This window comes from Lemur catta, chromosome 3 (genome assembly GCF_020740605.2).
Source record: "Lemur catta isolate mLemCat1 chromosome 3, mLemCat1.pri, whole genome shotgun sequence".
In the NCBI taxonomy this organism is placed as follows: domain Eukaryota; kingdom Metazoa; phylum Chordata; class Mammalia; order Primates; family Lemuridae; genus Lemur; species Lemur catta.
This window is the reverse complement of record NC_059130.1, coordinates 45154109-45167275: the sequence shown is the minus strand read 5'-3', so window position 1 is coordinate 45167275 and position 13167 is coordinate 45154109.

The following is a 13167-nucleotide window of genomic DNA, read 5'->3' as shown; positions in this document are numbered from 1 at the left end:
TTACAAAGGAATGAAATTTCGATGCATGCTACAGTGTAGATGAAGCTTTTTAAAACATTAAGTGAAATAAGTCAGATACAAAAGGACAAATATCATATGATTCCACTTATATGAGTTATCTAGAAGAGTCAAGTTTGTAGAGACAGAAAGTAGAATGGTGGTTACCAGAGAACGGGGGGAGGCTAGGATGGGGAGCTTTTGTTTAATGAGTACGGAGTTCCAGATTGGGATAATAAAAAGTTCTGGAGATGGGCAGTGGTGGTGGTTGTGCAATAGTGTCAATGTTCTTAATGCCACCACATTGTACATTTAAAAAATGGTCAAAATGGTAAAATTTTGCCACAATAAAAAAAACTAAAAAAAAAAAAGGATTGTATATATACTCTAGTACACAATACACAAACTAGTGGCACACTTCTGCAACAGTTAATTTAACAGTGTCAATAATACAGAAAGCAGTTAATAAGCTTAATTTTAAAAATGGGAAGAAGATCTCAAATCAACAATCTAACATTATTCCTTAAGGAACTAGAAAAAAGACAAACTAAACCCAATGCTAGCAGAAGAAAGGAAATCAAGATTAGAGTGGAGATACGGCTTAACGTCACTAATGATCAGGGAAATACAAATTAAATTTGCAATGAGATACCACCTTACCCCTGTCAGAATGCCAATGCAAATGATTAAAAAGTCAAAAAACAATAGATGTTGGCATAAGAATGCTTATACACTCCTGGTGGCAGTGTAAATAACAGGCTCTATGGAAAACAGTGTGGAGATTCCTCAAAGGACTAAAAGTAAACCTACCGTTCAATCTAGCAATCCCACTACTAGTATCTACCCAAAGAAAAAGAAGTTATTATATCACCTGCACTCATGTTTATTACAGCACAATTCACAATTGCAAAGACATGGAATCAACCTAAATGCTCATCAACTGATGAGTGGATAAAGAAAATGTATATATTAATATATACCATGGAATACTACTCAGCTATAAAAAAGAATGAAAGAATGTCTTTTGCGGCAACTTGAATGGAACTGGAAGCCATTATCCTAAGTGAAGTATCTCAGTGACATAGAGACAAATACTGCATGTTCCCACTTATAAGTGGGAGCTAACTGATGGGTATTCATGGTTGTACAGAGTGGTATAATGGACATTGGAGACTCAGAAGAGGGGAGGATGGAAAGGGGGTGAGGGATGAAAAATTACCTATTGGGTACAATGTACCCTATTTGGGTAACAAGTACACTAAAAGCCCTGATTTCATTATTTAATTCATCCATGTAACAAAAACCAGATGCACCCCCTCCTAAACCTAATGAAATTTTTTTAAACCAGATGTCCCCCCTCCTAAAGCTAATGCATTTTTTAAAAGTGGAGATAAAATAGAGAATAGAAAAACAATGGAACAAATCAAAGAAATCAAACGTTGGTCATTTGAAAAGATCCACAAAATTGACAAACCTGTAGCCAGACTGACTAAAAAAAGGAAGAAAAAAAGAAGAAAGAAAGAAAACAGAAAGCTAAAATCAGAAATGAAAGTGGTGACATTATTACCCAACCTCTCAAAAATAAAGGAAAACTGTACACCAACAAACTAGATAACCTAGACAAAATGGACAAATTCCTAGAAAGATTTTACCAAAACTGACTTCAAGGGAAATAGAACATCTGAACAGACCTATATATAATAAGTGAGGAAATTAAATCAGTAAGCAAAAACTTATCACACCAAGTGTGAATCCTAATTTAAGCTATGGACTTTGGGTGATGATGTATCAGTGTAGGTTGATCAATTCTAACAAATGTACCACTTTGGTACAGGATATTGATAGAGGGAAAGGCTCTGGGAGGGCAGGGGGTATGTGGGAACTCTGTACTTTCTGCTTGGTTTTTCTGTGAACCTAAAACTGCTCTAAAAATAATGTTTATTAAAAAGCAAAACACCTAGAAAGTCTAGGACCAGATACTTTCACTGGTGAATTCTAGCAAGCATTTAAAGAAAAATTAATATCAATCATTCTCACTCTCTTACAAAAAAATAGAAGAAGGGGCAACAAATAACACTTCCTAACTCATTCTACAAAGCTATTATTACCATTCCCAAACCTAGACAAAGACAGCACAAGAAAAGGATACTACACACCAATATCTTTTACAAATGGAAAAAAAAAAAAAACCCTCCACAAAATAGTAGCAAACCAAATGCAATAGCATATTAAAGGGATTATACACCATGACCAAGTGGGTTTTATCCCAGGAATGCAAGAGTGGTTCAACATAAGAAAATCAGTCAACATAATATACCACATTAGTAGAACAAAGGAGAAACCTCACATGATTATTTCACTTGCCACAGAAAGAGCATATGACAAAATCTATGCTTTCATGATTTAAAACACTCAGAAAAATAGGAATAAGAGTAGAACAGAGGAATAGAAATAGAACTTCTTCAACTTCATAAAGCGCATTTATGAAAAACCCATACCTAACATTATATTCAATTGCGAAATAATAAAAGCTTTCCTCTTAAGATCAGGAACCAGACAGGGATGCCCATTTTCACCACTGCTATTCAACATTATACTGGAAGTTTTAGCCAGAGTAATTGTCAAGAAAAAAAAAAGGCATCCAATTTGGGAAGCAAGAAATAAAACTATCCCTAGTCATAGTGACATGATCATATTTAGAGAAAATTCCAAACAATCCACAAAAAAAAAAAAAATCCTATTAGCACTAATAAATTTGGAAAAGTTGGAGGGTACATCAATGTACAAAAGTCATTTGTGTTTCTGTATAACCCCAAAAGAAAATTAAGAATTCTGTTTACAATGACATTGAAAAGAATACAGTGTTGAATAATTTAACCAAGGAAGTGAAAGACTTGTTTATTGAAAACTACAAAATAATCCTGCACTAAAAGAAAAGACATCCTGTGTTCATGTATTGGAAGACTTTATTACTAAGATGACAATACTACCGAAAGCAATCTACAGATTGATTGCAAGCCCTATCAAAATCCCAACAGCCTTTTTTGCAAAAATGGAAACGCAGATTGTTAATTTCATATGGAATTGTAAAGGCCCTGAATAGCCAAATCAATGTTGAGTAAGAACACAGTTGGAGGACTCACACTTCCCAATTTCAAAACTTACTGTAAAACTATGATGATCTAAACTGGCATAAGGGTAGACATATAGATCAATGGAATAGAATTGAGGTTTGAGAAATAAGCCCATACATCTATAGCTAGTTGATTTTGAACAAGGGTGCCAAGCCCACTCAATGGTGCAAGAATAATCTTTTCAACAAGTGGTGCTGGAACAACTGGATATACACATGCAAAAGAATGAAGCTGAACCTCTATGTGATATTGTGATAGAAGAAATATATTTTTTGGTCTTGTACCGGTTTCCTGGCACACAGCTCCTAAAACCCTTGGAATCTCCCAAGTGGTAATTGTCTTCTTACATACTAGAGAGGTGATTATTGGCTAGGGTTTCAGATGAGGTCTAGTTGGGAGGGAAACCAAGTAATTAAAGAATTGGACCTTTCAGCCCTACCCCCTGACCTCCAGAGAGGGGAGAATTCCTGACGGTCCAGTTGATCATCAATAGCCAATGATTTAATCAATCATGCCTTCATAATGAAACTTCCCACCATTAAAAAACCCATAGGACAGGGGTTAGAGAGCTTTCCAAGCTGCTGAACATTCAGAGATGCCCAGGGAGAGCATGGAAGCTCCACACCTCTTCCTCCATACTTTGCCCTATTCATCTCTTCCATCTGGCTATTCCTAAGTTGTATCCTTTTAAGAACAGATAAGTATTTCCCTGAGTTCTGTGAGCCATTGTAGCAAGTGATTGTGGTAATAGTAACCTGGGGACCTACTACTTGTGATTGGCATCTTAATCGGGGAGGTTTCATGGGAGTGAGCCTTTGGGGTCTGCACTAATTCTGGTTAGTGTCAGAACTGAATTGAATTGTAGGACACCCAGTTAGTGTCTGCAGAGAATTGGAAAATTGCTTGATGTGGAGAAAAACCTAAACCAATCTGGTATCAGAAGTCAAGTATTCCGTGTTAAGAGTGAGAATATAGAAGGAAAAAAAAATTTCTTTATTCACTCTGCATCATACCATATACAAAAACTAGGTGAAAATGTATCAAAACCTAAACATAAGAGCTGACACTTCTTAGAAATAAGTCTTCATGATCTTCAATTTGGCAATGGATTCTTAGCCATGACACCAAAAGAATGAACAACAAAAGAAAAAACATAAATTAGACTTTATCAAAATTAAAAACTTTTGTGCATAAAGGACATTAACAAGAAAGTGAAAATACAACATACAGACTGGGAAAAAATATTTACAAATCATATATCCAATAAGAATATATAGAGAACTCATAACAGCAGAAGGACACAGTCTAATCAAGAAAATAGTTAAAGAACTTAACACATTAACTACCATGTGAGATGTATTTAACTCAGGCTAGTTTGAGCCTGGGAACCCCGCAAAGCATATGTAACTCACACGTCTGTTTACCTTGAGCCACATGAACTATTTTTCAAGTTGCATATAACTCATGCACAGAAAACAATAAAAAATAACAAATTTTTCATTAAATTATAAAGGATCATTTTGTTTTTGAAGTTTTTATTCTATTTTTGTAATAAAACACCATCGCCCCAAGGAAAAGAAATTATTTTATAGTGTGACAGTCAATGTCTTAAATAGACATTTCTCCAAAGAAGATAAATGGCCATCAAGTGCACAAGATCAATTATTAGGGAAATGTGAATCAAACTACAATTTGATAGCACTCACACACGTTAAGACAACTGATATAAGTAAGAAATGTTGGTGAGGATGTGGCAAAATTGAAAAAATCATGCATTGTTGGTGAGATTGTAAAATAGTATAACTGCTGTGGAAACCAGTTTGGGAACTTCTCAAATAGGTTACCATATGGTTATACCATATTATCCAGCAATTCCACTCCTAGGTATTAATACGTACCCAAGACAACTGAAAGCAGGTACTCAAACAAATATTTGTACACAAATGTTCACAGCAGCACTGTTCACCAAATCAAAAGTTGGAAACATCTCAAATCTCTATGTACTGATGAATGGATAAACAAAGTGTAGTATATATACTTATTAAATATACATGTTACTTTACTCCTTAAAAAGGAATGAAGTACTGACACATGTTACGATGTGGATGAATGTCCAAAACATGGTAAGTGGGAAAAAAATCACATATTGTATGATTTTATTTATATGAAATCCCTAGAAGAGGAAATCCATAGAGACAGAAAGTGTTTGCCAAGGGCTGGGGAAAGAGATTAGGGAGAGACAGCCCAACAGGTATGGGCCTTTCTTTTGGGGTGATGAAAATGTTTGAGAACTAGATAGAGGTGATAGTTATACAACATCATGAATAAATGCCACTGAACTATACATTTTAAAATGGTTAATTTTAAATTATGTGAATTTTACTTAAAAAATTTGAAGAAAAAATTTGGGTCACTAAAGCAAGATTTCTAATTCTGTCTTTAATTTCTTCCAGCTACCCTACTATATTATAATATTTATATCATTTAGAAATTCTACTTCATTTTCCATTTTAATAGCCTGCCTCATCCAGTTCCCAAATTTTGCCTAAGACTAGATTTTTCTCACCTCTTTCCATGACAAAAGTATTACCTTAGTAAATTAAATCCAGGACTTCAAATTGTTTTATGTATATTCTTACTCATCAGTCAAGTATTTGAGTACTGAACCTACTCTGTGCTCAGTTCTACAGCCTTATAGGCTTTCTGAAAGCATACAGTTATAAGTAAATGCTCAGTACTATATTAAGTATTGTAGAATATATATTTTAATGTGAAATTGGCACTTACCCTTTTTTTGTTTCAAAATATTAAAAGGGTACAAATGCTTTTCTTACATGGATCAATTTTGTTATGCTTGAGTCAGGGTTATAAGTGTGCCCATCACCCAGATAGTATTCATTGTGCCCATTAGGTAGGATTTTGCCCATTCCCTTCTCCCCTTCCCCTCCTACTTGATTTCCACTGAGTTTTATTTCCCTCTGTGCATATATGTGCTCATCAGTTAGTCCAGTTTAATAGCGAGTACATGTGGTGTTTATTTTTCCATTCTCTAGATACTTCACTTAGGATAATGGTCTCCAGTTCCAACCAAACTGTTGCAAAAGACTTTACTTCATCCTTCATAGCTGACTAGTATTCTATAGTACAGATATATCACATATTGTTAATCTACTCATGAATTGATGGACACTTGGGTTGATTCCACATCTTTGCAATTGTGAATTGTGCTGCAATAAATATTCGAGTGCAGGTGTCTTTTTGATAAAAAGACTCATTTTCCTTCAGGGAAATACCCAGTAGTGGAATTGATGGATCAAATGGTAGGTCAATTTTTAGTTCTTTGAGGAATCTCCATACTGTTTTCCATAGAAGTTGTACAAATTCGCAGTCCCACCAACAGTGTATAAGTGTTCCTTTCTCTGTATCCACTCTGGCATCTGTTGTTTTTGGACTTTTTGATAAAAGACATTCTAACTGGGGTAAGGTGATATCTCATTTTGGTTTTAATTTGCATTTCTCTGATGATTAGTGGTGTTGAACATTTTTTCTTATGTTTATTGGACATTCATATATGTTCTTTTGAAAAGCATCTGTTCATGTCTTTTGCCCACTTTTTAATGGGTTTGTTTGTTTCTTTCTTGCTGATTTGCTTGAGTTCTTTGTAGAGTCTGGTTATTAGCCCTTTATCAGATGTATAGCTTGCGAATGTTTTCTCCTATTCTGTAGGTTGTCCGTTTGCTCTTTTCATTATTTTCTTAGCTGTGCAGAATCTTTTTAATTTGATTAAGCCCCATTTATTTATTTTTGTTGTTGCTGTGATTGCCATTGGGGTCTTCTTCATAAATTCTTTGCCTAGGCTGATATCTAGAACTAGAGTTTTTCCTACATTTTCTTCTAGAATTCTTATGGTAAAATACCTTACATTTAAGTGTTTTATCCATCCTGAATTAATTTTTGTGACTGGTGAGAGATATGTATCCTGTTTCATTCTTCTGCATGTGGCTATCCAATTTTCCCAGCACCATTTATTGATTAGGGCTTCTTTTCCCCAGTGTATATTATTGTCTGCTTTGTCAAAGATCAGTTGGTTGTATGTGGATGGTTTTATATCTGGGTTTTCTGTTCTGTTGCATTGACATATGTCTCTATTTTTCTGCCAGTACCATGCTATTTTGGTTACTAGAGCCTGTACCATAGTTTGAAGTTTGGTAATTTGTTGCTTCCAGATTTGTTCTTTTTGCTTAAGATTGCTTTGGCTATTCGGGATGTCTTCTGGTTCCACATGAAATGTAGAATTATTCTCTCTAGATCTGTGAGATATGATATTATTTTGATGGAGATTGAATTGTATCTGTAAATCACTTTGGGTAGTATGGACATTTTAACAATGTTGATTCTACTGATCCATGAGGATGATATATTTTTCCATTTGTTTGTGTCGTCTGTGATTTCTTTCCTTAGTATTTCATCATTCTCTTTGTAGAGATCTTTCATTTCCTTATTTAAGTATATTCCTAGGTATTTTATTTTCTTTGTGGCTATTGTGAATGGTATTGAGTCTTTGATTGGATTCTCAGCTTGACTGTTATTGGTGTATAGGAATGCTATTGATTTGTGTACACTGATTTTTTAATCTGACATTTGTTTAATTTATTTATCAATTCCAGGAGTCTCTCAGAGGAGTCTTTGGTAATTCCTAGAAATAAGATCATATCATCAGCAAAAAGCGATAGTTTGACCTCCTCTTTCTCGATTTCAGTACCCTTTATTTCTTTCTCTTGCCTGATTGCTCTGGCTAGGATTTCCAGCACTATGTTGGATAGAAATGGTGACAATGTGGTACACTTGTCTTGTTCCAGTTCTTAGTGGGAATGCTTTCAACTTTTCTCCATTGAGTATGATGATGGCTGTGGGTTTGTCATACATGGCTTTTATAATTTTAAGATATGTTCCTTCTGTGCCTAGTTTGTTAAGGGTTTTTCTCATGAAAAGGTGCTGGATTTTGTCAAATGCTTTTTCTGAATCTATTTAGATGATCATGTGGTCTTTGCTTTTGCTTGTGTTTATGTGGTGAATCACATTTATGGGTTTATGTATATTGGATGATCCTTGCATCCCTGGGATGAAGCCCCTTGGTCATGGTGGTGTTTTTATTTGTTTTCTTTGTTTTGATGTGCTGTTGAATTCAATTTCTTAGTATTTGATTGAAGGTTTTTGCATCTATATTCATTAGGGATATTGGTCTGTAGTTTTCTTTTTTTGTTGTATTCTTTCCTGGTTTTGTTATCAAGGTGATACTGGCTTCATAGAATGAGTTGGGGAGGATTCCCTCCTTCTCAATGTTACGGAATAATTTCTGCAGTATGAGTACCAGCTCTTCTTTGTAAGTCTAGTAAAATTGGCTGTGAATCTATCTCATACGGGGCTTTTCTTTGTTGAAAGATTTTTGAAGACTACTTCAATCAATTGCTCATTATTGGCCTTTTCAGGAGTTCTGTTTCTACTTGATTGATTCTTGGAAGGTTGTGTGTTTCCAGAAATTTGTCCATTTCCTCTACTTTTTCCAATTTACGTGTGTAGAGATTTCATAGTATTCCCAGATGATATTTTATATTTCTGTGGTATCAGTTGTAATATCTCCATTTTCATTTCTGATTGAGCTTATGTGAGTCCTTTGTCTTGTATTCCTGGTTAATCTAGCAAGAGGTCTATTGATCTTGTTTATCTTTTCAAAGAAACAACTTTTTGTTTCATTGATCATTTGTATTGTTTTTGTGTTTTCCATTTCATTTAGTTCTGCTCTGATCTTAGTTATTTCTTTTCTTCTGCTGGCTTTGCATTTGGTTTGCTCTTCATTTTCTGGTTCCTTGAGATGTGTCACTAGATTGTTGAATTGTGATCTTTCTGTCTTTGTGATGTAGGCATTGAAGGCTATGAAATTTCCTCTTAGGACTGCTTTTGCTGAATCTCATAGATTTTGATACCTTGTGTACCTTTTTCCATTCAGTTTGAGGAATCCTTTGATTTCCATCTTTATTTCATTATTGACCCAGTAATTGTTCAGCAGCAGCAGGTTGTTTAATTTCCATGACTGTGTAGAATTGAGTGTTTCTCTTAGAGTTTATTTCTAGTTTTATTCCATTGTGGTCTGAGCAGTTACATGGTATGATTTCTATTTTTTTTTAATTTTTTGAGACATGTTTTCTGTCCTTATTAATGACCAGTCTTGGAGAATGTTCCATGTGCTAATGAAAAGAATGTATAATCAGTAGTTTGGGGGTAAAATATCCTGTAAATGTCTATTAGGCCCATTTGTTCTAGAGTTCCATTTAAGTGCAGTGTTTATTTTCTGTTTGGATGATCTGTCTGGTTCTGTCAGTGGGGTGTTGAAGTCCCTGGCAATTATGATGGTGCTGTTTATTTCTTTGCCTAGATCTAGTAGGGTTTGCTTTATGAATCTGGGTGTTCCTTTGTTAGGTGCATAAATATTTAGGATTACTATGTCTTCTTTTTGAATTGCTCCCTTTACCATTATATAATGACCATCTTTTTCTATAGTATGGTTGATTTAAAGTCATTTTTATCTGTTATGAAAATGTTTACACCTGCTTTCTTTTGGTTTCCATTTGTATGGAGTATTTCTTTCCATGCCTTCATCTTGAGTCTATTAGAGTCCTTATGGGTTATATGTGTTTCCTGGAGATAGCAGATACTTGGGTTGTATTTTTTCATCTATTCAGCCAGCCTGTGTCTCTTTAGTGGGGTATTCAGACCATTCAAATTGATTGATAAAATTGATATGTGGGACACTGTTCTGTTCATCCTATTACTTTGTTTTTCCTCTTATGATATTGTTTTATATGAGCTCTGAGTTTTAGTTTTTGGGTGATTTTATACTGATGGGTGTCTATCATGCTGATCCATGAATAATCCAGTTTTGAATATTTCCTGCTGGGCAGGTCTGGTCTTGACAGATTCCCTCAGTGTTTGCTTATCTGGAAAATACTTCATTTCTCCTTAATATATGAAACTTAGTTTTGCAGGATACAAAATTTTAGGCTAGCACTTGTTCTGTTAAAGAAGACTGAAGCCAGGTTCCCAATCCCTTCTGGTTTATAAGGACTCAGTTGAGAAGTCTGTAGTTAGCCTCATGGGTTTCCCTTTGTAAGTTACTTGATGTTTTCACCTCATAGCTCACAGGAGTTCCTCCTTCATATTGACTTTGGCCAGTCTGATGACTATGTGTCTTGGTGATTGCCTCTTTACAGGGAATCTCCCAGGTATTCATTGAGCTTCTTGTACCTGGATGTCTAAATCTCTAGCAATAGCAAGCAAGTTTTTTTCAATTGTTCCCTCAGATAGGTTTTCCAGCCCTTGTGCATTTTCTTTTTCACCTTCAGGGATGCCTGTGATTCTTATATTTGGCCATTTCACATAATCCCATATTTCTAATAGACTTCATTCATTCCTCTTAATTCTCTGTTCTTTATTTTTCACCAACTGAGTTAATGTGAAAGAGTTGTCTCTAAGCTCTGAGATTCTTTCTTCTGCCCGATCTACTCTATTCTTAAAATTTTCCATGGTGTTTTGTATTTCCTTAAGTGTATTTTTCATTTCTAGAAGTTCTGTGTGTTTTTTTTTTCTTTTTTAATATGTCGATCTCTTTAGTGACTTTTTCATTCATTTCATCAGTTGTTTTTTCTGGTTTCTTTGAGTTGGTTTTCCATTTTCTCTTGTATTTCATTGAGCTTCCTTACAATCCATATTTAGAATTCTTTTTCTGTCATTTCAATATTTTCCTTTTTGTTGGTATCCATTGCTAGAGAGCTGGTGTTCCCTTTGGGGGGTGTCCTTTTCCTCTGATTTTTCATACTTCCAGGGTTCTTTCACAGATTCCCTCTCATCTGGACAGCTGTCACTTCTTATTTTTGGATTTTCTTTTGTTTAGATAGGGCTCCCCCTTCCCATAAAGGTGTGTCTGTGGCATAGGTTGGGTAAGAACCTTTGGTTTTGCTTCTGGGTGCTTTGATGGCGATTGAGGTTCTGGATGGATGCTTTGGTTATAGGTATCCTTACTGTGGTGGTTTTCTCAGTTGCTAGTTGTTTGTAGGCTGTAGCAGTGATGAACTATGTGTGTGGGCAGATTCCCAGTCTCTCTTTGATGAGGGAGGATGGAGGTCTTTGAGTTCCTTTATCTTTCCCCAGCCCTGTGTTATTCTTAACAATGTGAATTGTATTGGCACACCCAGTTTAATCTCTGAGCCAATATGTGGTTCTTGTGGGTAAGAATCAGCCATGCCCTGTATGATTAAGTCAGTAAATGCTATAAAGGGCTGTGCAAATTGACCTGCCTGTCAGTAGGTGGTACTTGCTGGAAGGAACAAGCTGCAGTGTTGTTTTGGGGACCTGTGACTGGCTCTAGCTCCTCAGGAGAAGCACTCAAATGCCCCAGGTGGTGGTGGGGGCCCTGGAACTTCCAAGTGATTCCTTATTTTCCACCAGAGCAGAGGCATGTGTGGGAGTGAGGCTCAGTGGGACTGTGTTGTGGTCAGGCTCCACAAAAGCTGGTAGGGTAGCTGTTTCTGCAGGGGTCAAAGGTCTGCTCCCAGCTTCTCAGGAAAGCCACAGGGAGAGGCTGAAGTGGCCACACAACCAGAAAGTCTGCTGGTAGAGTTGGGGCCATCTCAGATTCACAATCTGGCTGTCAGGAACAGGTTTCCATTTTCTTCCCCCTCCCTTGCTCTTTGGTCTCCCTCCAGCGTCTACTAGCAGGCAGGAGCTAAAATTATTAATAGCTAAGTTGCCCCACAATGGCACTGCAGGCTGAGAGCTTCCCAGTCTAGGATCCTGCCCTGGGCTGAGAGTACAGCCTTCCTTTGGGGAGAGGGGTGGTCCATGAGTGCTCTGCAGCTGGGACCCACACTGCGCTCCCTTTTCAGTTCTGCCCACACAGGGTCCCTCTCCTCCTAAGATTAGTTCACAAGTCTCCCCTCTGTGCTCCCAAGCAACATGATTGAGTCCTGGGGTCATGGGATCTGGCCTATGGGGCTGACCCAGGGTCCCTGAAGATCAATCCCCGACCATGCCAGGGAGAAACATGCTGGTCCCAAGTTGCCTACAGGGTGCTCAAGCAGGTTTGATGACCCTCCACTTTGGGGTGTGCCCTGATTTTATGGAGCATCCAGGCAAGCAGCACCAGGGCAGGCTGGTGAGCAGTGAGCTCACAGTTTGAGCACTCCTTAGTCCTCAACAGGTCTTTAAGAGGAAAGGTTTGAGCCCCTCTCTCTGTGGAAGCCCTGGTGTGGTATATGCACTAATGTGGGGAAGCAGCAGCTTCTGAGAGCCCAGCTCAATCATCTCTCTCAGCAGCTGCAGGCTAGGGTGGGGAAGGGGAGAAAAAGAGTCTGGATGGAGGAAAGCTAACACTCTGGCTGTCTTTGTCCCTTTCTCTGGAAGGCAACCCATCCAGAATGTCCAAGCTCTGGGGGTCACACAGATCCCCCAAGACCCACTGGCCCCCTGTGGCTCCCATAGTCTGGGCCTGAGTTGGGCAATGTTTGTGTGGGAACAAGCAAGATGAAAACTGAGGGGCTGAAGCCCCCTGCAGAGGACAAAGGCACACCATGGGTAGAGATGCAATATGGTGCCTGCCGTCTTGGCTCTGGTCTGTTGTGATAGGAAGTGCCCCATGGGGGCTGGCAGTTGGTGATTTGTCCTCAAGAAGCTCCCAGTTTGCTAGTGGCAGCAGTTTTTGGGCTCATGAGGGTAGAAAGGCTCTCCAGCATCTTGGGAGCCTGCTGACTGCCAGCCATGTGAAACAGGGAGAAACCAACCGCTCCACCTACTCTTTTTGCTGACCTCCAAGCCTCTCAGGGGTTGTCCTCCTCTGATATCTTGCTCCTCTTTGTTCTGGTCCATGACTTCTTCCCATGGAGTCTCTTTTCCCTCCGAATTACACCCAATCTATGATTGTTTGTTTGTTTCTTTCTTTTTCATCTAAAACTTTTCATTCTTTCTGAGACAATCTGGCAGCTGG